General features: G+C 47.0%; 1 protein-coding gene across 8 annotated transcripts in view; it reads left to right on the top strand.

The window, feature by feature from the left end:
- The first annotated feature begins 313 nt into the window (after positions 1-313).
- IKZF4 (IKAROS family zinc finger 4) overlaps positions 314-18,891 on the top strand; it is a 142,721-nt gene continuing 124,143 nt past the window's right edge. For 5 of the 8 annotated variants that reach the window (XM_063952614.1, XM_063952615.1, XM_063952616.1 and 2 more), the window contains exon 1: positions 314-536. The gene's annotated coding sequence lies outside the window, so the exon portion shown is untranslated. The remainder of the gene's footprint in view (positions 537-18,891) is intronic. The other 3 variants (XM_063952620.1, XM_063952621.1, XM_063952622.1) reach the window with 1 other exon arrangement.

Here is an 18,891-nt window from a genome sequence, read left to right on the forward strand (position 1 = left end):
CCACACGCCCATAAAACGCTGTGTTTCCGCCCAGTAACACCCATTTCCTGTCAATCACATTACGATCGCCGGAGCGATGAAAAAGCCGTGAGTAAAAATACTATCTTCATTGTTAAATTACTTGGCGCAGTCGCAGTGCGAACATTGCGCATGCGTACTAAGCGGATTTTCATTGCGATGCGATGAAAAATACCGAGCGAACGACTCGGAATGAGGGCCCATGTTCTCCTGTCCCTGCTTTTCAACAGCACTATTTGTACTAGTCTCTGTTCTTTGCAATCAATTCAATCTGATTTCGACTGAACACGTCTGGCTCACTCCACTGCTGGTGGATTGCTCTGAATTCGTCTTTGCACCCTGTCGCTTGGCAGCTGCCCCGGAAGTTGTCGCCGGGGCCGGTTCAGCTCCGGTAAAGTCGCCGCCGGACAGCAAGGGGCCCCCGTAGAGGCCGGGACGAAGTCGGCACTGGAGAGCGGTAGGAGGGCGGCCGGGCCTGGATGAGGCTCCCTGAGGAGGAGCCGTAGCGGCAGCAGCAGGTGAGTGGAGGAGGAGGGTAGGTACACAGGGTGTAGGAGGGCTATTGATTGGCTGCAGCAGCGCCCGTCTGGCCGGTGACTTACAGGCCCAGCACACCTGAGGCCGGAGCGCTGCCAGGCGTGTCTATAACGTATGGAATTATATTTCCAGAACTCTACATTTATTGTTCTCACCCTGTGGCTGTCAGCTTACCTGCCTGGCTAGACTTTGCTGCATGGCATGCTGGTACTTGTAGTTCCACGTCAGATGTAGACCTACAGGGTACCTAAGCAGCATTAACTGCCCCCCCCCCCCCCCCTTCCCATTTATGCCTCTGTGTCCTTCTCTACCCAGGCCTGTCCTCAGGGGACCCCGGCTGCAGCCTGATCCACACAGGTGCCTGCATGGAGTGTTTAAGCTCAAACACCATACGTGCCCATTACCTGCTGGCCATGTGGTTGATGCCTTCAGGTTAACTTGATCATTTAAGATGTGGTTTTTCCACAGGAGGGATACAGCAGCTGTCCTGCTATACATACAAGCTATGTCAGTGTGTGACGTGGTCATGTGGCCTTTTCATGTTCTATGAGATGTTTTCCTAAGTAATTTGTAGTCTAGTCTAGTGTGTATAACGAAGCAAATTTAAATTCTTAGTTAAGATATTTACTGTACACACCTACCAATATGCTGGGATGCAGTTAATTATATGCTCTATATTTATTATTCATGCAGGTAATTTCTCTGACGTCCTAGTGGATGCTGGGACTCCGTCAGGACCATGGGGATTAGCGGCTCCGCAGGAGACAGGGCACAAAAATAAAAGCTTTAGGACTAGGTGGTGTGCACTGGCTCCTCCCCCTATGACCCTCCTCCAAGCCTCAGTTAGGTTTTTGTGCCCGTCCGAGCAGGGTGCAATCTAGGTGGCTCTCCTAAAGAGCTGCTTAGAAAAAGTTATTAGTTTTTTTATTTTCAGTGAGTCCTGCTGGCAACAGGCTCACTGCAACGAGGGACTTAGGGGAGAAGAAGTGAACTCACCTGCGTGCAGGATGGATTGGCTTCTTAGGCTACTGGACACCATTAGCTCCAGAGGGATCGAACACAGGCCCAGCCATGGAGTCCGGTCCCGGAGCCGCGCCGCCGACCCCCTTGCAGATGCCGAAAAGTGAAGAGGTCCAGAAACCGGCGGCAGAAGACTTTTCAGTCTTACAGCACTGCAGCTGTGCGCCATTGTTGTCAGCACACTTCACACCAGCGGTCACTGAGGGTGCAGGGCGCTGGGGGGGGGCGCCCTGGGCAGCAATGATAATACCTTGTTCTGGCTAAAAATACATCACATATAGCCCCTGGAGCTATATGGATGTATTTAACCCCTGCCAGGTCTCACAAACACCGGGAGAAGAGCCCGCCGAAATAGGGGGCGGGGCCTATCTCCTCAGCACACAGCGCCATTTTCCTGCACAGCTCCGCTGCGAGGAAGGCTCCCAGGACTCTCCCCTGCACTGCACTACAGAAACAGGGTAAAAAAACAGAGAGGGGGGGCACTTTTTTGGCGATATTGATATATTAAGCTGCTATAAAGGAAACAACACTTCTGTAGGGTTGTTCCTATATATTTATAGCGCTTGGGTGTGTGCTGGCAAACTCTCCCTCTGTCTCCCCAAAGGGCTAGTGGGGTCCTGTCTTCGATAAGAGCATTCCCTGTGTGTCTGCTGTGTGTCGGTACGTGTGTGTCGACATGTATGAGGACGATGTTGGTGTGGAGGCGGAGCAATTGCCGGTAATGGTGATGTCACCCCCTAGGGAGTCGACACCGGAATGGATGGCTTTGTTTATGGAATTACGTGATAATGTCAGCACGTTACAAAAATCAGTTGACGACATGAGACGGCCGGCAAACCAGTTAGTACCTGTCCAGGCGTCTCAGACACCGTCAGGGGCTGTAAAACGCCCTTTACCTCAGTCGGTCGACACAGACCCAGACACGGACACCGAATCTAGTGTCGACGGTGAAGAAACAAACGTATTTTCCAGTAGGGCCACACGTTATATGATCACGGCAATGAAGGAGGCTTTGCATATCTCTGATACTGCAAGTACCACAAAAAGGGGTATTATGTGGGGTCTGAAAAAACTACCTGTAGTTTTTCCTGAATCAGAGGAATTGAATGAAGTGTGTGATGAAGCGTGGGTTAACCCCGATAGAAAACTGCTAATTTCAAAGAAGTTATTGGCATTATATCCTTTCCCGCCAGAGGTTAGGGCGCGCTGGGAAACACCCCCTAGGGTGGATAAGGCACTCACACGCTTATCAAAACGAGTGGCGTTACCGTCTCCTGAAACGGCCGCCCTCAAGGATCCAGCTGATAGGAGGCTGGAAACTACCCTGAAAAGTATATACACTCATACTGGTGTTATACTGCGACCAGCCATCGCCTCTGCATGGATGTGCAGTGCTGGGGTGGTTTGGTCGGATTCCCTGACTGAAAATATTGATACCCTGGATAGGGACAGTATTTTATTGACTATAGAGCAATTAAAGGATGCTTTTCTTTATATGCGAGATGCTCAGAGGGATATTTGCACTCTGGCATCGAGAGTAAGTGCGATGTCCATATCTGCCAGAAGAAGTTTATGGACGCGACAGTGGTCAGGTGATGCTGATTCCAAACGGCATATGGAAGTATTGAGTATGGGAGGAATTATTTGGGGTCGGTCTATCGGATTTGGTGGCCACGGCAACAGCCGGGAAATCCACCTTTTTACCTCAGGTCCCCTCCCAACAGAAAAAGACAGTCTTTTCAGCCGCAGTCCTTTCGTTCCTATAAGAACAAGCGGGCAAAAGGACAGTCATATCTGCCCCGAGGCAAAGGAAAGGGTAAGAGAGTGCACCAAGCAGCTCCCTCCCAGGAGCAGAAGCCCTCCCCGGCTTCTGCAAAGCCCTCAGCATGACGTTGGGGCTTTACAAGCGGACTCAGGGGCGGTGGGGGGTCGACTCAAGAATTTCAGCGCACAGTGGGCTCACTCACAGGTGGACCCCTGGATCCTGCAGGTAGTATCTCAGGGTTACAGGTTGGAATTCGAGAAGTCTCCCCCTCGCCGGTTCCTAAAGTCTGCTCTGCAAACGTCTCCCTCAGACAGGGCGACGGTATTGGAAGCCATTCACAAGCTGTATTCTCAGCAGGTGATAGTCAAGGTACCCCTCCTACAACAGGGAAAGGGGTATTATTCCACACTATTTGTGGTACCGAAGCCGGACGGCTCGGTAAGACCTATTCTAAATCTGAAATCTTTGAACCTGTACATACAAAAATTCAAGTTCAAGATGGAGTCACTCAGAGCAGTGATAGCGAATCTGGAAGAAGGGGACTTTATGGTGTCCCTGGACATCAAGGATGCTTACCTGCATGTCCCAATTTGCCCTTCACATCAAGGGTACCTCAGGTTCGTGGTGCAAGACTGTCATTATCAGTTTCAGACGCTGCTGTTTGGATTGTCCACGGCACCTCGGGTCTTTACCAAGGTAATGGCCGAAATGATGTTTCTTCTGCGAAGAAAAGGCGTATTAATTATCCCTTACTTGGACGATCTCCTGATAAGGGCAAGGTCCAGAGAACAGCTGGGGGACGTAGTAGCACTAACCCAAGTAGTGCTGCAACAGCACGGGTGGATTCTGAATTTTCCAAAATCTCAATTGACCCCGACGACACGTCTGCTGTTCCTGGGAATGATTCTGGACACGGTTCAGAAAAAGGTGTTTCTTCCGGAGGAGAAAGCCAGGGAGTTATCCGAACTTGTCAGGAACCTCCTAAAACCAGGAAAAGTGTCTGTGCATCAATGCACAAGAGTCCTGGGAAAAATGGTGGCTTCTTACGAAGCGATTCCATTTGGCAGATTCCACGCACGAACTCTTCAGTGGGATCTGCTGGACAAATGGTCCGGATCGCATCTGCAGATGCATCAGCGGATAACTTTGTCTCCACGGACAAGGGTGTCTCTTCTGTGGTGGTTGCAGAGTGCTCATCTGTTAGAGGGCCGCAGATTCGGCATACAGGACTGGGTCCTGGTGACCACGGATGCCAGTCTGAGATGCTGGGGAGCGGTCACACAGGGAAGAAACTTACAGGGAGTGTGGTCAAGCCTGGAGATGTCTCTTCACATAAATATACTGGAGCTAAGAGCGATTTACAATGCTCTAAGCCTGGCAAAACCCCTGCTTCAGGGTCAGCCGGTGTTGATCCAGTCGGACAACATCACGGCAGTCGCCCACGTAAACAGACAGGGCGGCACAAGAAGCAGGAGGGCAATGGCAGAAGCTGCAAGGATTCTTCGCTGGGCGGAAAATCATGTGATAGCACTGTCAGCAGTGTTCATTCCGGGAGTGGACAACTGGGAAGCGGACTTCCTCAGCAGACACGATCTACACCCGGGAGAGTGGGGACTTCATCCAGAAGTCTTCCACATGATTGTGAACCGTTGGGAAAAACCAAAGGTGGATATGATAGCGTCCCGCCTCAACAAAAAACTGGACAGGTATTGCGCCAGGTCAAGAGACCCTCAGGCAATAGCTGTGGACGCTCTGGTAACACCGTGGGTGTTCCAGTCAGTGTATGTGTTTCCTCCTCTGCCTCTCATACCAAAAGTACTGAGAATTATACGGCAAAGGGGAGTAAGAACGATACTCGTGGCTCCGGATTGGCCAAGAAGAACTTGGTACCCGGAACTTCAGGAGATGCTCACGGAAGATCCGTGGCCTCTACCTCTAAGACGGGACCTGCTTCAGCAGGGACCGTGTCTATTCCAAGACTTACCGCGGCTGCGTTTGACGGCATGGCGGTTGAACGCCGAATTCTAAGGGAAAAAGGCATTCCGGAAGAGGTCATCCCTACCCTGGTAAAAGCCAGGAAGGAGGTGACTGCACAACATTATCACCGCATTTGGAGAAAATATGTTGCGCGGTGTGAGGCCAGGAAGGCCCCGACGGAGGAATTTCAACTGGGTCGATTCCTACATTTCCTGCAAACAGGATTGTCTATGGGCCTCAAATTAGGGTCCATTAAGGTTCAAATTTCGGCCCTGTCGATTTTCTTCCAGAAAGAATTGGCTTCAGTTCCTGAAGTCCAGACTTTTGTAAAAGGAGTACTACATATACAGCCCCCGGTTGTGCCCCCAGTGGCTCCGTGGGATCTTAATGTAGTTTTGGATTTTCTCAAATCCCATTGGTTTGAGCCACTCAAATCGGTGGATTTGAAATATCTTACATGGAAAGTAACCATGCTACTGGCCCTGGCTTCAGCCAGGAGAGTGTCAGAATTGGCGGCTTTATCGTATAAAAGCCCATATCTGATTTTCCATTCGGACAGGGCAGAACTGCGGACGCGTCCTCAGTTTCTGCCTAAGGTGGTTTCAGCGTTTCACCTGAACCAGCCTATTGTGGTGCCTGCGGCTACTAGCGATTTGGAGGATTCCAAGTTGCTGGACGTTGTCAGGGCATTGAAAATATATATTTCAAGGACTGCTGGAGTCAGAAAATCTGACTCGCTGTTTATACTGTATGCACCCAACAAGCTGGGTGCTCCTGCTTCTAAGCAGACGATTGCTCGTTGGATTTGTAGCACAATTCAACTTGCACATTCTGTGGCAGGCCTGCCACAGCCTAAATCTATCAAGGCCCATTCCACAAGGAAGGTGGGCTCATCTTGGGCGGCTGCCCGAGGGGTCTCGGCATTACAACTCTGCCGAGCAGCTACGTGGTCGGGGGAGAACACGTTTGTAAAATTCTACAAATTTGATACCCTGGCTAAAGAGGACCTGGAGTTCTCTCATTCGGTGCTGCAGAGTCATCAGCACTCTCCCGCCCGTTTGGGAGCTTTGGTATAATCCCCATGGTCCTGACGGAGTCCCAGCATCCACTAGGACGTCAGAGAAAATAAGATTTTACTTACCGATAAATCTATTTCTCGTAGTCCGTAGTGGATGCTGGGCGCCCATCCCAAGTGCGGATTGTCTGCAATACTTGTACATAGTTATTGTTACAAAAAAATCGGGTTGTTATTGTTGTGAGCCGTCTGTTCAGAGGCTCCTACGTTTGTCATACTGTTAACTGGGTTCAGATCACAAGTTGTACGGTGTGATTGGTGTGGCTGGTATGAGTCTTACCCGGGATTCAAAATCCTTCCTTATTGTGTACGCTCGTCCGGGCACAGTATCCTAACTGAGGCTTGGAGGAGGGTCATAGGGGGAGGAGCCAGTGCACACCACCTAGTCCTAAAGCTTTTATTTTTGTGCCCTGTCTCCTGCGGAGCCGCTAATCCCCATGGTCCTGACTGAGTCCCAGCATCCACTACGGACTACGAGAAATAGATTTATCGGTAAGTAAAATCTTATTATTTAATTCACATATGGTAATGGTCTATGCGGAATAATGTTCCTATAATGTGGCTACCGGTAGGTGCTCTGGATTGGTATGTGGGTTACTGACATCTAGATATTAGATGTCCTGTATATACAGCTAGTCTTCCATTACAAAGTCACCTAGGTAATTTGTTAACTGAAAACAGCCTTAATATAGTAGGACATTTTAATTTTTTTTCTATGGCAACCTCTGAGCTATCGTGGAGAACTAGCTATTTATTCTGCTGTGCATTCAGCTGGTCTGTTATCAAGATTAGTGTCTCTTTTAGATTGGAGAATTCAGCTGTCACATAATATGTCACTATAAACCTTTATTAGGCGTAATGGCAATCTAGAAATGTTTAATTATCTGACGTTCACTGATTGTACGGAGAGAATATTCTGCCTAATCATTCAGATTTTTTTTTTATTGGTTATCCCCTCCAAAGTACTCATACTGTAGGGCTCAATCCAATTAGGTGTGAATCGGGTCCTCTGAACTGTTCTCGCTGCAAACTTGCACTGCAAATTACATTTGCAGTCCGATTCCAAACTCGCATTGATTTCTTTAATGAAATTCATGGGGTTTTTTTTTGTGTACACCCCTTTCAGCAGGTGAACAGGTAGGCAAAATCTTTATTTTAATGTAAAAATGTTGGGACACAGTGCAGAACTTCTGATAAACCCCTCCCAATGAAGAATCATGCAATTGGATGGGGTTTAAATATCATAAATTGGCCAATAAAGAAATCGTGTTTTCAAGTAATTTTCCCTAAAAAGCTCAATAATGGGTTAAATGATGTGGAACAGGTACATGGAGCCGTTGTATTGATGGGAGAGGGGTTTATGAACTTGCTGTTGAGAGGTAGATGTGTTTTTTCCAACTTTTTGTAAACTTGAATAAAAACATTGGAAAATTAGTATACATACTATATATACCCCAAAATGATGAATTTTTAATTTGATGAAAAACACTTGCTGGCTATCATTTTTCAACTATTAATAAAAAGTGCAAAAATCATCAATACCTTTTTAAAAACCTCCAGTATTTTCCTGATCTATATGGTCCTGCTACCGTTGTCACTTTCTTGGGGTCCTGGATGTTTACTCACTTTTTCATGCACTTCACCCAGGTTACATTTTGTAGAAAACTTAGACAACCTTGCCGCCGCTACTGCAAATTGGCTTTTCTAATTGGATCTCCCTTATCTCGAGTGCCTGCTATCATGTGATGTATGCAAGTTTCATGAAACCAACTCCATTTCGCAAACTCGCACCTAATTGGATTGCCCCTACATTTTAGAATGTTTACTTCTGAAATAATGTTCCAACTCAGTGTGCTGATGTAACAAATTACTGCTTTCTCCCCATTGTAGATTGTTTGTTTGTATTTGAACACTTGATACATTGGGACATATTCAATTACCGTGCCAGGACAGTTCAGTCAGAAGGTATAAACCCGCGCATTCATCTCCATCGGTATACCTTCCCTCGAAGCTTCAGGAGCTGTGAGGAGAAGTCAGTGAGAAAGAGACTCTATCAGGGCTTCACACGCAGGGAAAACCCACTGGGGGGGGAAACACTTGTTTTGGGTGTCTGAAAATCCCATCTAAACGGGACAGTTTAGACCCCCAAACATTTGTCAGAATTCAATTGATGTTTGGGCACCCATGCATGTAGCGCCCAAACAGACCGGGTTTAGCCTCCTAAACAGCTAAACCCATCTAAACTCCTGCTTTGGATGTTCAGACTCCTGTTTGGACACCCAAAGTGTAACTTAGTGCACATTTCTCCTTGCTTCTCAGGAGGCTTGCGAGAAGAAATGTCATCCCTGCAGCTACTCAGGAGGCTGTGAGAAGAAATGTCATCCCCGCTACCGGGCATCTAAATTGAGCAACAATTGAATTGCTGGGTTTTGTGTCCCCTAGTGGTAGTTGTGGTTAAAATTATTGAATCTGGCTCATTAATTCCTCCGTTTATGCAGATTCAGTGAGTTTCTGTGCATTTAATCCTTAATTTTCCGTACAGAATGGCTATTTAACTGAATAGCCTTTTTCCCTGCTGGTGCACTAATTAGCTGGTAAACCCTGCTGCTAATTTGAATATACCCCACTGTGTCAAGTTATGTTTCTGCTGTTTAATGTCTCATTGTCCCTTTCTGCCCAAATTCAATCCTCTGTATATTTGTGATGAACATTTTTTTTTTTTTAAGTGATGTTTGATTATAAGATCACATCTGGATTATATGGATGCATTTATCATTAAGCTTTTATATATCAACTAGTTACCAGTCCGTCAAAATGACGGAATGACAGAACAGTAATATCGGCGCCAGCTGCTGTACACAACCGATCCAATTGCGGGAAGTTTAATTTAAAAGGGGACGTGTGATTTCTATAATCCTCTGAAGGAGGCTGAGTATATGAGGTGTGTGTGAAGTCTGTGTTTTGAATTGCTCCAACTGGCACCATCTAGTGGCCTTCAGCGAACAAAACATTTTAAATCCCCCCATAGAGGTAAAGAGCAGCGTTGGCTTTTTATTATGTAGCATTATTGAGTATACATCTGCTTTTCACTGTAAGGAATAATAATTTTTGATCCACTTTTGGTTTGCTTAAATTGTATTGCACAAACTTAATGAGATGATGCTATGTTCCCTTGCTCTATAATAGATCTGATATGCCTTTTAGTATGTTGCTACTATCTGGTCCATTCAGAACACATCAGTATTGCATGTGCACCATTTGTCTGTGACCTATTGTTAAGGGGGGTACACACGGAGAGATCCGTGCTTAAAATCTAAGCAATCTTGCTAGATTGCTTAGATTTTAAGCACGGATCTGCCGTGTGTATGCCCTCCAGCGATAGCGATGCGCGGCCCCGCACATCGCTATCGCCGATGCTAGATTGAGCCTGCATGCAGGCTCAATCTAGCGGGTTGCTCACTTGACCGTTGTGTGAAGTGAGCGGCCCCCCGTCGGCTTCTCCCCTCGCTCAGCACATCGCGCTGTGCTGAGCGGGGTGAGAGATGTGTGCTGAGCGGTCTGTGTTAAGATCGCTCAGCACACATCTCTCCCGTGAGTACCCCCCTTTAGGCTTAGGTTTGCCTGCACATTTGCATCTGGACTATCTACATGATGCACAATCATACATTTATCAGTGGCACAGTGTGAACAGCGGAAACATTGCTTGTTTTACTAACAAGCTTTGTAGAAGCAAGAAAGTATACAATTGTTTTTTAAGCTTATAGGAGTTTTGTAATATTGTTTAAAGGCATATTGTCGGATAGTGGTGATAATGCTTCTCTTGTAAACCTAATTTTCTGTGATTGACAGATTCACTAATATTCCATTATCCTCACGTGATGCCAAGGGCGCTGTTTTTCCAAACATATTTGCACACCTAATGTTTGTAGAGCAAGTCCAAGGGCGTAGCTACCATAGGTGCAGGGAGTGCAGTTGCTATGGGGCCCAGAGCTGAAGAGGGGCCCACCCTCCCTGTCAAATGACATGTGTTATATACATTTTTCACTATTGGGAGTACATAATGGCCCTTACAACCTTTTGCCATGGTGCCTGCAATATTTATAGGTACAATATGCTCCTGGGCCTACTCATTGTAATGTGGTATAAAAGGAACTGGAGGGCATTATAATGTTACATAATATGGTCTAGGGACACTGTAATGTGGCATAATACAGTATGAAATGGGTACACTATCTGCCATAATGTGAGTTGGGAAAGCTGTGTTACATAGTTTATACTGGCAGCCCTGCAATATGACATAATATGAACTAGGGCATAACAGTAACAACTGCTGCAGAAAGGTGTCTTTCTAGAAACATTGGGACAGCGGCCCCTTCAAAACTTTGCTATGGGGCCAACAAAGTTCTGGATACGCCCCTAAGCAAGTCATAATAATGGGGCTGGTGTATTAACCCTGGATACGTGGTAAAGCAGTGATAAGTGGAAGGTGATAACGTACTAGCCAATCAACTCCTAACTGTCATTTTTCAAACTCTTAATTATTGGCTGGTGCGTTACCACCTTCCACTTATCACTGCTTTACCATTTATCCAGGCTTAATACATCTGCCCCAATGTACTATGTTCAATTTGCATGATAGCAATAAAATGGGATGCTGCCTTGACTCATTACTGTATCAAAACATCATTTTCAGAATATCAGGTTTAAACCATATGTTTTGTTTTTTAAAAACAACTGTATTTATATATATATATATATATATATATATATATATATATATATATATATATATATATACATACATACACACACACTGTGACTACAGGCACAACACCGTGACTTCTTATAAAAAAAAACAAAAAAAAAACGACTATTGTAAGGGAATCCCTGATATTATTCCACATTCTTGTTGCTTGTGGTCTTCATCTAAGTAAGCTGAACCAATGCTGTAAATCACACACACACAACAAAGATATAGGGGGTAATTCCAAGTTGATCGCAGCAGGAAATTTGTTAGCAGTTGGGCAAAAACAATGTGCACTGCAGGGGAGGCAGATATAACATGTGCAGAGAGAGAGTTAGATTTGGGTGGGTTATTTTGTTTCTGTGCAGGGTAAATACTGGTTGCTTTATTTTTACACTGCAATTTAGATTGCGGATTGAACTCACCACACCCAAATCTCTCTCTCTCCACACATGTTATATCTGCCTCCCCTGCAGTGCACATGGTTTTGCCCAGTTGCTAAAAAAGTTCCTGCGATCAACTCAGAATTACCCCCATAGGGAGGTGAATCAGATAAGAGAGGCAAAAGCTGCACCATTCCAGGAATCATTTTTCGATTAATCTGTGGTATTGCAAGCGTCATTTCTCTATCGTCCTAGTGGATGCTGGGGTTCCTGAAAGGACCATGGGGAATAGCGGCTCCGCAGGAGACAGGGCACAAAAAGTAAAGCTTTTCCAGATCAGGTGGTGTGCACTGGCTCCTCCCCCTATGACCCTCCTCCAGACTCCAGTTAGATTTTTGTGCCCGGCCGAGAAGGGTGCAATCTAGGTGGCTCTCCTAAAGAGCTGCTTAGAAAAAGTTTAGCTAGGTTTTTTATTTTACAGTGATTCCTGCTGGCAACAGGATCACTGCAGCGAGGGACTGAGGGGAGAAGGAGTCAACTCACCTGCGTGCAGGATGGATTGGCTTCTTGGCTACTGGACATCAAGCTCCAGAGGGACGATCACAGGTACAGCCTGGATGGTCACCGGAGCCGCGCCGCCGGCCCCCTTGCAGATGCTGAAGTCAGAAGAGGTCCAGAATCGGCGGCTGAAGACTCCTGCAGTCTTCTAAAGGTAGCGCACAGCACTGCAGCTGTGCGCCATTTTCCTCTCAGCACACTTCACACGCGGTCACTGAGGGTGCAGGGCGCTGGGGGGGGGCGCCCTGGGAGGCAAATGTAACCTATATAAAGGCTAAAAATACCTCACATATAGCCCCCAGAGGCTATATGGAGATATTTAACCCCTGCCTGATTTCTCTAAATAGCGGGAGACGAGCCCGCCAGAAAAGGGGCGGGGCCTATCTCCTCAGCACACGGCGCCATTTCCTCTCACAGTTCCGCTGGTCAGGACGGCTCCCAAGTCTCTCCCCTGCACTGCACTACAGAAACAGGGTAAAACAGAGAGGGGGGGCAAATTTATGGCGATATTTTGATATAACAAAGCAGCTATAAGGGAGCACTTATTATAAGGCTATCCCTGATATATATATAGCGCTTTTGGTGTGTGCTGGCAGACTCTCCCTCTGTCTCCCCAAAGGGCTAGTGGGTCCTGTCTTCGTTAGGAGCATTCCCTGTGTGTCTGCTGTGTGTCGGTACGTGTGTGTCGACATGTATGAGGACGATATTGGCGTGGAGGCGGAGCAATTGCCAAATATGAGGAAGTCGACACCAGAATGGATGCCTTTATTTATGGAACTACGGGATAGTGTCAACACGCTAAAGCAGTCGTTTGACGACATGAGACGGCCGGACAATCAATTAGTGCCTGTCCAGGCGACTCAAACACCGTCAGGGGCTGTGAAACGCCCTTTGCCTCAGTCGGTCGACACAGACCCAGACACAGGCACTGACTCCAGTGGTGACGGTGACGAATCAACCGTATTTTCCAGTAGGGCCACACGTTATATGATTTTGGCAATGAAGGAGGCGTTACATTTAGCTGATACTACAGGTACCACTAAACAGGGTATTATGTGGGGTGTGAAAAAACTACCTATAGTTTTTCCTGAATCAGAAGAATTAAATGACGTGTGTAATGAAGCGTGGGTTGCCCCTGATAAAAAGCTGATAATTTCAAAGAAATTATTGGCATTATACCCTTTCCCGCCAGAGGTTAGGGAGCGCTGGGAAACACCTCCTAGGGTGGACAAGGCGCTAACACGCTTATCTAAACAAGTGGCGTTACCCTCTCCTGAGACGGCCGCACTTAAAGATCCATCAGATAGGAGGATGGAAAATATCCAAAAAAGTATATACACACATGCAGGTGTTATACTACGACCAGCTATAGCGACTGCCTGGATGTGCAGTGCTGGGGTAGTTTGGTCAGAGTCCCTGATTGAAAATATTGATACCCTGGACAGGGACAATATTTTACTGTCGTTAGAACAAATAAAGGATGCATTTCTTTATATGCGTGATGCACAGAGGGATATCTGCACACTGGCATCACGGGTAAGTGCTATGTCCATTTCGGCCAGAAGAGCTTTATGGACGCGACAGTGGACAGGCGATGCGGATTCAAAACGGCATATGGAAGTTTTGCAGTATAAAGGGGAGGAGTTATTTGGAGTCGGTCTATCAGATTTGGTGGCCACGGCTACAGCCGGGAAATCCACCTTTCTACCTCAAGTCACTCCCCAACAGAAAAAGGCACCGACCTTTCAACCGCAGCCCTTTCGTTCCTTTAAAAATAAGAGAGCAAAGGGCTATTCATATCTGCCACGAGGCAGAGGTCGAGGGAAGAGACAGCAACAGGCAGCTCCTTCCCAGGAACAGAAGCCCTCCCCGGCTTCTACAAAAGCCTCAGCATGACGCTGGGGCTTCTCAAGCGGACTCGGGGACGGTGGGGGGTCGTCTCAAAAATTACAGCGCGCAGTGGGCTCACTCGCAGGTAGATCCCTGGATCCTGCAGATAATATCTCAAGGGTACAGGTTGGAATTAGAGACAGATCCACCTCGCCGTTTCCTGAAGTCTGCTTTACCAACGTCCCCCTCCGAAAGGGAGACGGTTTTGGAAGCCATTCACAAGCTGTACTCTCAGCAGGTGATAGTCAAGGTACCTCTTCTACAACAAGGGAAGGGGTATTATTCCACTCTTTTTGTGGTACCGAAGCCGGATGGCTCGGTAAGGCCTATTCTAAATCTGAAGTCCTTGAACCTGTACATAAAGAAGTTCAAGTTCAAGATGGAGTCACTCAGAGCAGTGATAGCGAACCTGGAAGAGGGGGACTTTATGGTATCCTTGGACATCAAGGATGCGTATCTCCACGTTCCAATTTACCCCTCACACCAGGGGTACCTCAGGTTCGTTGTACAAAACTGTCACTATCAGTTTCAGACGCTGCCGTTCGGATTGTCCACGGCACCTCGGGTCTTTACAAAGGTAATGGCCGAGATGATGATTCTTCTTCGAAGAAAAGGCATATTAATTATCCCATACTTGGACGATCTCCTAATAAGGGCAAGGTCCAGAGAACAGCTAGAGATGGGATTAGCACTGTCTCAAGAAGTGCTAAAACAGCACGGGTGGATTCTGAATATTCCAAAATCCCAGTTAATGCCGACAACTCGTCTGCTGTTCCTAGGGATGATTCTGGACACGGTTCAGAAAAAGGTTTTTCTCCCGGAGGAAAAAGCCAAGGAGTTATCCGAGCTTGTCAGGAACCTCCTAAAACCAGGAAAGGTGTCTGTACATCAATGCACAAGAGTCCTGGGGAAAATGGTGGCTTCTTACGAAGCAATTCCATTCGGCAGATTCCACGCAAGAATTTTCCAAAGGGATCTGTTGGACAAATGGTCAGGGTCGCATCTTCAGATGCACCTACGGATAACCCTGTCTCCAAGGACAAGGGTGTCTCTTCTGTGGTGGTTGCAGAGTCCTCATCTATTGGAGGGCCGCAGATTCGGCATACAGGATTGGATCCTGGTGACCACGGACGCCAGCCTGAGAGGCTGGGGAGCAGTCACACAAGGAAGAAACTTCCAGGGAGTATGGACGAGCCTGGAAACGTCTCTTCACATAAACATTCTGGAACTAAGAGCAATATACAATGCTCTAAGCCAGGCAGAACCTCTGCTTCAAGGAAAACCGTTGTTGATCCAGTCGGACAACATCACGGCAGTCGCCCATGTGAACAGACAGGGCGGCACAAGAAGCAGGAGTGCAATGGCAGAAGCTGCAAGGATTCTTCGCTGGGCAGAGAATCATGTGATAGCACTGTCAGCAGTGTTCATCCCGGGAGTGGACAACTGGGAAGCAGACTTCCTCAGCAGACACGATCTTCACCCGGGAGAGTGGGGACTTCATCCAGAAGTCTTCCACATGCTGGTAACCCGTTGGGAAAGACCAATGGTGGACATGATGGCGTCTCGCCTCAACAAAAAACTGGACAGGTATTGCGCCAGGTCAAGAGATCCGCAGGCAATAGCTGTGGACGCGCTGGTAACGCCTTGGGTGTACCAGTCGGTGTATGTGTTTCCTCCTCTGCCTCTCATACCAAAAGTATTGAGAATTATACGGCAAAGAGGCGTAAGAACGATACTAGTGGTTCCGGATTGGCCAAGAAGGACTTGGTACCCGGAACTTCAAGAGATGATCACGGAAGATCCGTGGCCTCTACCTCTAAGGAGGGACTTGCTTCAGCAGGGTCCCTGTCTGTTTCAAGACTTACCGCGGCTGCGTTTGACGGCATGGCGGTTGAACGCCGGATCCTAAAGGAAAAAGGCATGCCGGAAGAAGTCATTCCTACTTTGATTAAAGCAAGGAAGGAAGTAACCATGCAACATTATCACCGAATTTGGCGAAAATTTGTTGCGTGGTGCGAAGATCGGAGTGCTCCGACGGAGGAATTTCAACTGGGTCGATTCCTACATTTCCTGCAATCAGGATTGTCTATGGGTCTCAAATTGGGATCTATTAAGGTTCAAATTTCGGCCCTGTCGATTTTCTTTCAAAAAGAATTGGCTTCAGTCCCTGAAGTCCAGACCTTTGTTAAGGGAGTGCTGCATATACAGCCTCCTGTGGTGCCTCCAGTGGCACCGTGGGATCTCAATGTGGTTTTGGACTTTCTAAAATCTCATTGGTTTGAACCACTAAAAAAGGTGGATTTGAAATATCTCACATGGAAAGTGACCATGCTTCTAGCCCTGGCTTCGGCCAGGAGAGTGTCAGAACTGGCAGCTTTATCTTACAAAAGCCCATATCTGATTTTCCATTCGGACAGGGCAGAACTGCGGACTCGTCCGCATTTTCTCCCTAAGGTGGTGTCAGCATTTCATCTGAACCAGCCTATTGTAGTGCCTGCGGCTACAAGTGACTTGGAGGACTCCAAGTTACTGGACGTTGTCAGAGCATTAAAAATATATATTGCAAGGACAGCTGGAGTCAGAAAATCTGACTCGTTGTTTATATTGTATGCACCCAACAAGATGGGTGCTCCTGCGTCTAAGCAGACGATTGCTCGTTGGATCTGTAGCACAATCCAACTTGCACATTCTGTGGCAGGCCTGCCACAGCCTAAATCTGTAAAGGCCCACTCCACAAGGAAGGTGGGCTCATCTTGGGCGGCTGCCCGAGGGGTCTCGGCATTACAACTCTGCCGAGCAGCTACGTGGTCAGGGGAGAACACGTTTGTAAAATTTTACAAATTTGATACTCTGGCTAAGGAGGACCTGGAGTTCTCTCATTCGGTGCTGCAGAGTCATCCGCACTCTCCCGCCCGTTTGGGAGCTTTGGTATAATCCCCATGGTCCTTTCAGGAACCCCAGCATCCACTAGGACGATAGAGAAAATAAGATTTTACTTACCGATAAATCTATTTCTCGGAGTCCGTAGTGGATGCTGGGCGCCCATCCCAAGTGCGGATAATCTGCAATAATTGTACATAGTTATTGTTAACTAATTCGGGTTATTGTTGAAGGAAGCCATCTTTCAGAGGCTCCGCTGTTATCATACTGTTAACTGGGTTTAGATCACAAGTTGTACGGTGTGATTGGTGTGGCTGGTATGAGTCTTACCCGGGATTCAAAATCCTCCCTTATTGTGTACGCTCGTCCGGGCACAGTACCTAACTGGAGTCTGGAGGAGGGTCATAGGGGGAGGAGCCAGTGCACACCACCTGATCTGGAAAAGCTTTACTTTTTGTGCCCTGTCTCCTGCGGAGCCGCTATTCCCCATGGTCCTTTCAGGAACCCCAGCATCCACTACGGACTCCGAGAAATAGATTTATCGGTAAGTAAAATCTTATTTTTATGAATGGTGGATGAGCCAAAAAAGTGCAATTGAAAAAGTTAATCCTAATGTATTTCCCATTTATTGAACAACTTCTGACTGCTCAATCATCTTCAGCTAGTGTCGAAAGAAGTTTTTCATCTTTTGGTTTAGTTCATTTGAAGCTTCGAAACAGACTGGGAGCTGAAAAGGCATCTAAACTAGTGTTTTTATTCAAAATGTTTAATGCCAGTGACATATCCAGTTAACTACTATTTTTTTTTTTTTGCGTTTGTGCGTTTTTCTGAAAAGTGCTTTTACATGTTTTAATTATATTTAGTCTAAAATTGGTTTTATTGAAAGATTTCAAATAAATCATATCAAAGCCTAATAGCTTTGGATTGTTAATGTTAGAAAGCATTAAAACATGGTTGATCAAGGTTTCTAATACATGGCAATGTTTCACAGTATTATAACAAACAGGATTACTTTTTATTTTATTTTATTTATTTAAAACGTGTGTTTTTTTTTTTTTTTTTTCTAAACCTCGCAGAATATACTAACTACCATTCAAATGACAGGTTAGCACACTAAACATATGTGATCCAGTCAGGATCCCAGTAGTCTAAATACAGACACCGGAATCCCGACATTACTCGGAATGACATCACCGGCATCCTGACCAGGATCACAATCCCGACGTCCGAATACCGACTGCCGGGATCCTGAACGAGCGTGTGACAGACTGCCTAAGAGGTAAGCTGCACGGGGGGAGGTTAGGTATAGGTTGCAGGGAGAGGGTTAGGCTATGGGGAGGGGGTTAGGTCTAGGCACCCCCAGGAGGCTTATGGTTAGTGGGGGTAGGTTTAGGCCTGCTGGAAGGGTGAGTTAGAGGGCCATAGGGGGAAGGTAAATATGTTTACCTTCACCCTGTTGGGATTCTCAACATCTGGATGCTGCAATCGGTGTTCTGACCAGCAGCATCCCGACCGCCGGCATTTCAATCCCAACCCAAACATATGTTGTATTAAATATAGAATTAAATCTAAACCAGTATTAAATGTCAATTATTAGCATTCCTACTAGACTGGGCACCTCAACCTGCCATATTTTAAAGTGCTGAAATGCCCCCTGCCCTTGTGGAGGCATTTCACTGACATCAATGCTCCTTCCCCGCTATTATGAATAGCCTCTCTCTGTCTGCTGTGCTCCCCTTCACTTCCTCCAGGCCCCTCCGCTGCTCCTTGCCCACTGACATCACTGCGTTTGTGGCATCCTACGTCTTGAAGCTGCAGCCTCAGAGTACCGTACCCTTACCCAGGACAGCGGCCACCCGATATCCGGCTCAATGATCCATCCAGAGCCTGGATCAGTGGCCAGGGGTTAGCATGGTGGGTGACAGAGAAGCAGCGTTGTGGGGCATTGGGGGAGAGGAATGTCTCCCTCTATGTACGTTGTGTGCGCAGCCACCAGGTGTATGGGGTGTATATGGATCCAGAGCCATCGAGGAGGGGTAAGATG

The sequence above is a fragment of the Pseudophryne corroboree genome, chromosome 2 (assembly GCF_028390025.1).
Source record: "Pseudophryne corroboree isolate aPseCor3 chromosome 2, aPseCor3.hap2, whole genome shotgun sequence".
In the NCBI taxonomy this organism is placed as follows: domain Eukaryota; kingdom Metazoa; phylum Chordata; class Amphibia; order Anura; family Myobatrachidae; genus Pseudophryne; species Pseudophryne corroboree.